The sequence below is a fragment of the Bos grunniens genome, chromosome 6 (genome assembly GCF_055505025.1).
Source record: "Bos grunniens cultivar Pamir isolate PY7600 chromosome 6, Bosgru_T2T1.0, whole genome shotgun sequence".
Classification (NCBI taxonomy): Eukaryota; Metazoa; Chordata; class Mammalia; order Artiodactyla; family Bovidae; genus Bos; species Bos grunniens.
In genome coordinates this window covers 37,432,968-37,442,787 of record NC_141170.1, presented here as the reverse complement: position 1 = coordinate 37,442,787, position 9,820 = coordinate 37,432,968, and the positions used below count along the sequence as shown (strand labels likewise).

General features: G+C 40.4%; 1 long non-coding RNA gene across 1 annotated transcript; it reads right to left on the bottom strand.

Annotated features, from left to right (window-relative positions):
* Positions 1-2,448: 2,448 nt before the first annotated feature.
* On the bottom strand, positions 2,449-9,502 carry LOC147370594 (uncharacterized). The gene is made up of 2 exons (XR_015166142.1): positions 8,189-9,502; positions 2,449-2,787 (listed from the first exon to the last, which is right to left on the bottom strand). It is a non-coding gene; the product is annotated as an uncharacterized LOC147370594 (long non-coding RNA).
* Between the last annotated feature and the right edge of the window lie 318 nt (positions 9,503-9,820).

Genomic DNA, 9,820 nt, shown 5'->3' with positions numbered 1-9,820 from the left:
ACAGTAGAGTAGAGCATGGACAGTAGCCTGCCAGGCTCCTCTATCCATGGGGATTCTCCAGGCAAGAATACTGGAGTGGATTGCCATGCCCTCCTCCGGGGCATCTTCCTGACTCAAGGATTGAACCCGTGTAGCTTCTGTCTCCCATGTTGGCAGGTGGGTTCTTTAGCACTAGTGCCACCATGGAAGCCCACAAAATAATCCATGGTCAGAACATAAAGTTTGTAATTATGATGTTCTGTGGCAAAAAAGAATGCAGTTAAGTAGGTCTGGCATGAGACAACCATCACATACGGTTTCCTTATGATTTCAAACTTTTCCTTCTTGAAAACAACAGGCAGGCACACTAAGGCTTTATGATTAATAAAATAAGTTTGATTGCAGTGAACATTCTCACAATAAAATAATGCCATTTTGCCGGGGACCAGCCCCGGCTGATCCAGGGTATTCGAAGGAGAGACGGCGTAGGCGAGGATCAGGATACAATAGCTTCAATTAGATATTAATTAAAGATATAAAGAGTAATAGAATAAGGATAGCTCAGTAGGAAAATTCAGTGGAGAAAAGAGGCTGAGTAGCTTGGTTTACGCGGGAGACCAATAAAACTTCAAGACAAGAAGTTTGCACCACTTACGTAGGCCGCAGGCGTCCTTCCGTTCTCCCGAAGGAGAGGAGACACTGAGGCCTCCCCGGTCGGATCTTAGAAGCCCAGGCATAATTAGTAAGCATGGTGGGTTCCGCGCTCCAGATGGAGACTCAGCCAGAGTGGGAGAGAGAGCGACATGGGGAGACCAGTATTTCGAGATACTGATCCCAATTCTTTATTTTCCAGAGTCTGTTTTTATACACTAAGATGTTATACAAAAGTCACGTGGGGACAGCAGTCCTGACTTTTATTAAAGTCAGGTGCTTCACACAAATGTATACAGAGGTCTTAGGGGTGTTACATCATCTTCTGGCCAGGGGGGCCTGCTGACAATTTACGACCCTCTCCTTGTGACAGCGGTCAGTCAATCAGGACACTTATTTCTCCAGGGCTGATTAGTCTCAAAACAGATGCCACCCAAATAAAGTTACATTCCTACAGGGTGAGGGTGTAGTGGGTTTTAGTTAAGGAAAGAATTTACTTAGCCTAAGGTCTAACGTGATTAATATCAAAGGTTAATTCTATATATTCATTAATGTGTGTAAGGGCAGGGGATATGGAGACTTAGCAACAAACATTGGCTCAACAAATGAAAAACCCTTCACCAACACAATTTCTAATTAGCCCACTATACTTATAGTTTTCTAACTTCTCTAAAGAACCTGTTTTTAGAGGGTTTAAAGCATCTTGTGCCTCTCATGGTTGGGAGGCTGTGAGCAATCACATGTGGCTGGACGAGCCTGTCAGGCAGGCTAGAGAACCTTCAGAGGAGTTTGTAGGTTAAAACACTCTTATCACGCCCAGGAATTATTATTAACTGGAGCTCTAGGTTAACTCCTTCTCCGAAAGAGGTGGTGGGGGACAGCCCCCTGTAAAGTCAGAGATGTAGGTAAGAGCACAAAGTAGTAAAGTAGGCAGGCTCTGGTTATGGGGGTAGATGCTCGAGGAGTTCCAGGGGGACTCCTGAGGCTCGATCCCGCCTTTGCGTATGTCGAGCCTCCTTCCTCATGACCTTTGTCACGGGCGGAGTACCTCACTCTGGCCCCCAACATCTCCCCCTTTTTTATTTCTTAAAACAACCAGATGCAGCTCAGTCGCGAGCTTCCGAATGCTCGCTGCTGGGGAATCCTGACAATACAAGGAAGAATGATTATGAGAAGTAGGATTACAGACTAGGGATATTAGACAGAATATTTTTTCCAGAAATAAAATTAGAGAAGGTGTGAAAAAAGTCATTAGCTGCTCCAGTGGCAGTAAAATCCAGTCGAGAGTGTTCCAAGGTCTGTATTTGATTATGAAGTTTCCCTAAGTCCAGGCCAATATCAGAACTGTTCCAAACACCTGAGATATGATTTTTAATCTTTTCCCATTCATAATCTGTCTCGTTTACTTTCAAAGATGTCACGCATATCCACCTGTAATCAGTGTGGCATGTCAAAGCCATCTTCACCTTTAAAGCCTGTAACTCAATCCCAATATGCATAATTGCTTCTTCTAAGGCGTCTACTCTCATCTCTAATTTCCTATCTATAGCTTCCTGTGTTGCTAGAGTTAAAGAAACAATTTTAGACATGGTATCAACATATTGAGCAGTATGCACTTGTTGAGTCAATGATATTGCTGCCGCAGTAACAGAAGTAATTGTTGCTATCAAAGCTGATATTCCTAGGATAAGCAAGACCACAAACCGTCGCGATCGCATTAAATCCTGCAGTTGTTGTAACACAGTAAGACCATAGCTATCATATAGGCACCATAAGATAGGATGGGCATTGTAACACCACAAAGGAGCAAACATTACATTGAGGGTTTAAACAAGATGAAAGCATACATTGTTCACAAGTCACTACGTTAGGTCCACCTGAATAATTCATGCCTACATTAAGTTTGTTGGAGTCATTAGTAAAAAGGAAAACATAAGGCAAGGGTGGACAAGCTAAAACAGAATAAGTAGAATTATTTTCTGGTTGGAGTTCACGCTGCAGCAGCCCTGTCAGTCTCGCCGGGATGTCGATGTTTATCTTGTCTCCCCTGCCGGTGGGCTCCTCTTTTGTGATCGAAGCAATGGGGGAACTGGATGTCTGGGGATCTGCAACATGGAGAATCAACCTGTCCCGGATCTAAATTGGAGAATTTGCATCCTGTGGAAAAATACAAGCACATCCTCGACCACTAGTTAATAATGGGTCAGGATGCTTCCATTCTCCTGAGAGGAGGTCTTTCCATTTGACTAATGGTTTTGCATTTAATTGCTCCAGGCACCAATGATGAAGCATTGCAGTAGTTCCAGCCAAATCGGCATTTAAAATATTTATTACAAAAAGAGCAAGTTGCAAGATTTGATGGGGAGAACTATACTTAAACTCCCCTTCTTTTAATTTTTGAATTTGAAGCTTTAATGTTTGATGTGCTCTTTCCACAATGGCTTGTCCCCGGGGATTGTAAGGGATGCCTGTATTGTGTTTAATTTGAAACTGTAAACAAAATTCCTGAAAAGACTTAGAAGTGTAAGCAGGAGCATTGTCAGTTTTCAGAGCTTTTGGTAGGCCCAAATATGAAAAACAAGTAAAGAGATGTTGTATAACACCTTTAACTGCCTCTCCGGTACGAGAAGTTGCAATAATGACATGAGAAAAGGTATAACAAAGGACAGTTTTCCAAATGAAGAGACATGAGTTACATCCATCTGCCAGAGTACGTTAGGTTTGAGACCACGAGGATTAACTCCCGTAGGTAGACTATATTATAAACAGTGGGGCAATATAAGCAAGAGCGCACAATCTCCCTAGCAGTTTCTCTGGGAATTTGGAATTGACATCTTAAGGCAGTAGCATATTGATGATGAAGTAAGTGAGAGGCTCTGGCCTCCTCAATCACAGTAGCCACTGTATTTCTGGTTAAGTCAGCCAAATCATTAAAGGCATTTAAAGGGCCGGGCAATCCGGAATGAGCCCGAATGTGTCCAGTGAAAAATATTTTATTTCTTTTCCAAATTTGTTGCTGTAATTTAGTTAACAAATGAAATATGGTAGTTTTATTTTCAGACAAAAACCACAGTTTCAATGTGTGGAAACAACCTGACAATATACTGAGAATCAGAATAAAGGTTAAATTCTTCATCTGCAAACATAGCAAAAGCCTCTATGACTGCTGTTATTTCAGCTCTTTGAGCTGAAGTTTCCCGTGTTTCTAAAACCTTTTGGTGATTTTTAGTAACTATGGAGGCTTTACCATTTGTTGACCCGTCAGTAAAGGCTATCTGAGCATTTGGAATAGGAGATTGTTTACATCTGACAGGAAAAATAACTGGATGTCTGGATATAAAATTCAGCAAAACATGCGAAGGTAAATGATGCAGAATTTGACCACAATAATTTCCTATGGCAATCTGCCAGTCTTCATCAAACATTAGAAGAGCATCAAGTTGTTCTTTATTATATGGAATTACAATTTCTGATGGCTCTTTACCAAATAATTTAATGCTCCGCTTTTTTCCTTTAATATCAGCGTAGCTATCAATCCTGGATAAGAAGCCACTACTTTTTTAGCTTGGGCGGGGAGATGGACCCATTCTAGGGGGCCGTTTTGCCATAAAACCAATTTTTGTCTGGCTACCCCAATTACACCTATGGGGGTTTTATGGTAAAAGAATTGTCAAGCAGTTGTCAATTTAATTTTTTAAATTTTTAAAATTTACATTTTAACAGCATAAATTTTGGGATATGTTAATTTAGGTGTAATGTTTAGTTTAGGTCTTTGTATAAATTTAAATAATAAATGCATAACCTCCTTATCTCATTTTGGTATACAGATATATCTAAATGCAAAATGTATTTATATATGTATTTATACATGGCAACAAGTATAAACTTATTGACATAATCAATATACTTGAATTAATCTTTATAATTAATATGTTAATTAATATATATTACAGCAATACAACACGTACACAGCTAATACCAGCCAACACAAACCAATGTACTGCAATAATACATGTCACACATATATAATTATACAGTATATAGAACATATATCATCACAGCACATCAATCCATACCAATTAATATCAGCCACACACATTATATTACTGTAATATATATTTAATTATACAGTATATATATAATATGCATATACAGTATACATACTAATTTATATACAGATTAATTAAGTATAGATCCATAAATAGAATTAGGTATACCTCTATTATATTTTATTTATACCCATACCTAATTAGGCGAACTGCAATTAGGCAAATATATTTATATTATGTATTTATAATAATATATATAGTATTATTAATTGTACTGCCTGTTGATCACTAAGAAATTGAGAAAACCCTTCTCTGAGTATCTCCTATTTGAGATAGCACGTCCCTCCCCCATAGGGTAAAGGGGAGCGTAGGAACTACATAGGGTTGGAAAGTTCCACAGGTATCCTCAAACTGCCAATCTAACATTTTTGAACTTTTAACTACTGTGGGGGCTTGAGGGCAAATGAAACAAAATTTGACCCCTGAAATCTATCAGGGCAACTTGCCAATCATCACTACTTTGTAAAAGACTTGCAGTTGATCCTTATTGAATGGAATTACTATATTTGCTACTTTTTTTTTCTAAAAAGTTCCACACTTCCTTTTTCCTCCTTTTATAATTAATTGTGCCACCAAGCTGGGATAAGATAAAACTATTTTTCTTGGGGTCACTGGTAGATGGAACCAATGGGCCTTTTTGTCACAAGCACCCTGTAGGTGTATGTTTTGTGGGAAGAATAATTTAATCTCATCTTTTGGTAATATTAATCTTAATTAACTGATCATTTAAAGTCTCATCTACTTTAACAAGAGCTAACTCTGTCTCATTAGTCAACTTTCTCTTAGAACTGGAATTAGGATCAATTTTTAAGCAATCAAACAAAGGCTTTAAATCTGTAGTAGTCAGTTTTAAATGAGGGCATATCCAATTAATGTCCCCTAATAATTTTTGGAAATCATTTAAAGTTAGTAAACAATCTCTCCGCAGCTTCAAAGGGGCATTATCAGTTTTTAAAACTTTTGGCACACCTAAATATGAGAAGCAAGTAAAGAGGTGTTGCACAACATGTTTATAAGCTTCTCCAGTTTTTGTTTTGTAACCTAAATCTGGTCTATAGCTTTTTAGATGACAAGCAACCATCTAATCTTTGCTTGAATACTTCCAACAACAGGAAACTCACTACTCTTCAAGGTTTTAAACTCTCCCTCACCTTTTTTTTTTTTTTTTTTTCTACAGCATTCTCACCCCGCATATCACTTTCTCTAATCCCACCAGCTCATTTTTAGTAGTATGTGTGGGCCAGGAACTGGGCCAGTCTTTTCCAGCAATGTTAAGAGACGTCTGTTCTTGTGTCTAATAGCCCTGACATTTTATTTTCTTGAATTAAAAGATCTTTTAAAGGCCTTGGAGCTGTAATTTTCTGCACCCAAAAGGCTAGATCACTAAATCCAAATGTTCTGTGGCTCCTAGCCTGAGAAGTCAAGGTTTTTTCTTGTCTGATAGCTGTATTACTCTTTGACCTTTATTAATTTGCACAGTTTTAGTAGGCGGTGAGGTCAAAACTTTAATTTCTCAATATAATCAGAATCTACTACACCATGCACCACCGAAATTTTCTTTTTCTTTTTATTTACTTATTTATTCTTTTTCTTTCTTTCTTTTTTTTTTTTTTTAAGAAAGCGAGCTACGCCCTAGCACAAGTCCTACAATGCCCTCAGGTAGGGGGCCAGCCACTCCCGTTGGAATTGGAGTAACCTGTCAAGGGTTAATATTGTTGCTAAATCCCCTTACCGTTTGGCTTTTCTCTTAGCCTGGGTGAGACTCCCCTGAGGGGGTTTTCTCCAAGGAGCACGCTCTGCATATTGTGCATGCAGTCTGTTTTAAAAGCTCCACTGTCTAAAAAACTTTTTATCTTTTTCAGGCTTAGGCAACACTTTGAGAGGCTTTGGGGGCAAAGTGGGGAACTCTTGGGCCCTGGAAGGTGCAAACGGAGGCGGCGGCTATCGCCCCAAATCAGAAAGTGGTGGATAAGTTTTTTTAAAAGTTTGCGCAGAGGGGGAGGTAGCTCGCCAGGGCGTCTGGCCACAGTGTCCTGTAAGTCCTCTCCTCTCCTCTGCTGATTTTTTCTTACTTCTTCTCTTTAAATCTTTCTCAAGTTTTCTTTCCCTCACTCTCTTTTTTCCTTCCTTTTCTCTTTTCTTTTACTTTCTATCATTTCCTTTTTGTTTCCCTCTTTCATTCTCCCTTCTTCCTTCTTACTACCTTCTCTTTCTTTAGTTTCGTTTCCTTTACCATCTTTCTCTCTAACTTTTTCTTTCCTCCTCCCTCTCTTTCTCTCTGTATCTCTTTTTCTAACTTCCTTTTTTCCTTTTTCTATCTTGCTGCATTCCCTGATTCCTTCCTCCTCCATTCCTCTCTCCTTTTCACTCTTTAGTTCTTTTTCTATCTTTAGATCTTTCTGTATTTTCTTTCCTTTTTTCTTTTTCACTTTTTTTCTTTTTTCTTTTTATTTTTCTCTCTTTTTTTGCTTGGGTGAGGCCCCCCCAGAGGGGGTTTTCCTGCAAGGAGTAGGCTCTGTATATTGTGTATTTTTTAAAAGCTCCTTTGTTTAAAAGAAAACTTTTTTATCTTTTTCAACCTTAGGCAATGCTCTGGGAGGCTTTGGATGTAAACTGGGGAATTCCTAGGCCCTGAGAGGTGCAAGCAGAGGTGGAGTAGTCGCCTTAAATCAGAAATTGTTGGATAAATTTTTAAAGGTTTGTGTAGAGGGAGAGGGGGCTCGCCAGGGCGCCCGGCCGCAGCGTCCTGTAAGCCCTCTCACTCCTCGGGAGGTAGAGCACAGTGTCCCTCCTCTTCCTCGTCAATGGCAGAAAATATGATCTGCGCAGAAGGTGGAGACCCACTACCATCCACCGCTATAGCCTCTCCCATAGGTCATCCCACAGCCTCATGACGAGGGTCCAGAACATTTTTAATCATATTTATAGGATAAGTGTTTAGTTGTTTTTTCACCTTCACCCAAGTATCTAAAATTAACAGTAGCTTCTTTAACAGTTTCAAGATTACTTGTATAAAGAGTTGCCATTCTTAGTTTCAGTGTTATCCATGTCAGAAAGTTAAATATAATAGAAGATAAAGCTTTTAGCTTTCAAAAGATCAGGCTTTTCTTTGGCCTTTTAACTTCAGAAACCATTTTTTCTCTCTAACTCTAACTCTTTAACACTTTCAACACTTCCCGCTCCTCTCGCCCTGTCTATCCTACAGGGGGGTCCGCGGCACCCTCGAGTGGGGTCCTAGCCGTCCCGAACATTGGAAGAACAATAGGGCTGATGGCCCAGATTGTCCCGGGGGAGGAACAGTAGGCTGATGGCCCAAACTGTTCCGAGGGAGGAGCAGTAGGGCTGGTGACCCAAACTGCTCCGTGGGGGAACAAGAGGGCTGGTGACCCAGTTGTTCCGAGAACGGGGAGCAATAGGGCTGATGGCTCTGATTGCTTTGGGGAGCTTACCTTCGAAAATCCCTGTCTCGGGCGCCACCTGCCGGGGACCAGCCCCGGCTGATCCAGGGTATTCGAAGGAGAGACGGCGTAGGCGAGGATCAGGATACAATAGCTTCAATTAGATATTAATTAAAGATATAAAGAGTAATAGAATAAGGATAGCTCAGTAGGAAAATTCAGTGGAGAAAAGAGGCTGAGTAGCTTGGTTTACGCGGGAGACCAATAAAACTTCAAGACAAGAAGTTTGCACCACTTACGTAGGCCGCAGGCGTCCTTCCGTTCTCCCGAAGGAGAGGAGACACTGAGGCCTCCCCGGTCGGATCTTAGAAGCCCAGGCATAATTAGTAAGCATGGTGGGTTCCGCGCTCCAGATGGAGACTCAGCCAGAGTGGGAGAGAGAGCGACATGGGGAGACCAGTATTTCGAGATACTGATCCCAATTCTTTATTTTCCAGAGTCTGTTTTTATACACTAAGATGTTATACAAAAGTCACGTGGGGACAGCAGTCCTGACTTTTATTAAAGTCAGGTGCTTCACACAAATGTATACAGAGGTCTTAGGGGTGTTACATCATCTTCTGGCCAGGGGGGCCTGCTGACAATTTACGACCCTCTCCTTGTGACAGCGGTCAGTCAATCAGGACACTTATTTCTCCAGGGCTGATTAGTCTCAAAACAGATGCCACCCAAATAAAGTTACATTCCTACAGGGTGAGGGTGTAGTGGGTTTTAGTTAAGGAAAGAATTTACTTAGCCTAAGGTCTAACGTGATTAATATCAAAGGTTAATTCTATATATTCATTAATGTGTGTAAGGGCAGGGGATATGGAGACTTAGCAACAAACATTGGCTCAACAAATGAAAAACCCTTCACCAACACAATTTCTAATTAGCCCACTATACTTATAGTTTTCTAACTTCTCTAAAGAACCTGTTTTTAGAGGGTTTAAAGCATCTTGTGCCTCTCATGGTTGGGAGGCTGTGAGCAATCACATGTGGCTGGACGAGCCTGTCAGGCAGGCTAGAGAACCTTCAGAGGAGTTTGTAGGTTAAAACACTCTTATCACGCCCAGGAATTATTATTAACTGGAGCTCTAGGTTAACTCCTTCTCCGAAAGAGGTGGTGGGGGACAGCCCCCTGTAAAGTCAGAGATGTAGGTAAGAGCACAAAGTAGTAAAGTAGGCAGGCTCTGGTTATGGGGGTAGATGCTCGAGGAGTTCCAGGGGGACTCCTGAGGCTCGATCCCGCCTTTGCGTATGTCGAGCCTCCTTCCTCATGACCTTTGTCACGGGCGGAGTACCTCACTCTGGCCCCCAACACCATTTGTTATAGTTAACTAAATAAGAACCATAGTTCCACAGAAGCTAATTCTATGCAAATATATGTACAGTTTTTATTTGTTCATTCTTTTTTTTTGGTCTGTGACATATTTTCTCAAAGAAATAATGTTATTAATCATCCTCAGTTTTCAATCTAGCTAACTAAAATCTGAAGAAGACTTTAAAAATAGAGAATACTATGTTCATGGATCAGAGAAATTCAACATTGTTAAGATATCAGTTCTTCCCAAACTGATCTATGAATTCACAGCAAACTCAATAAAATTTCACCACCCTTATGTTGTAAAGATGAACAATTCC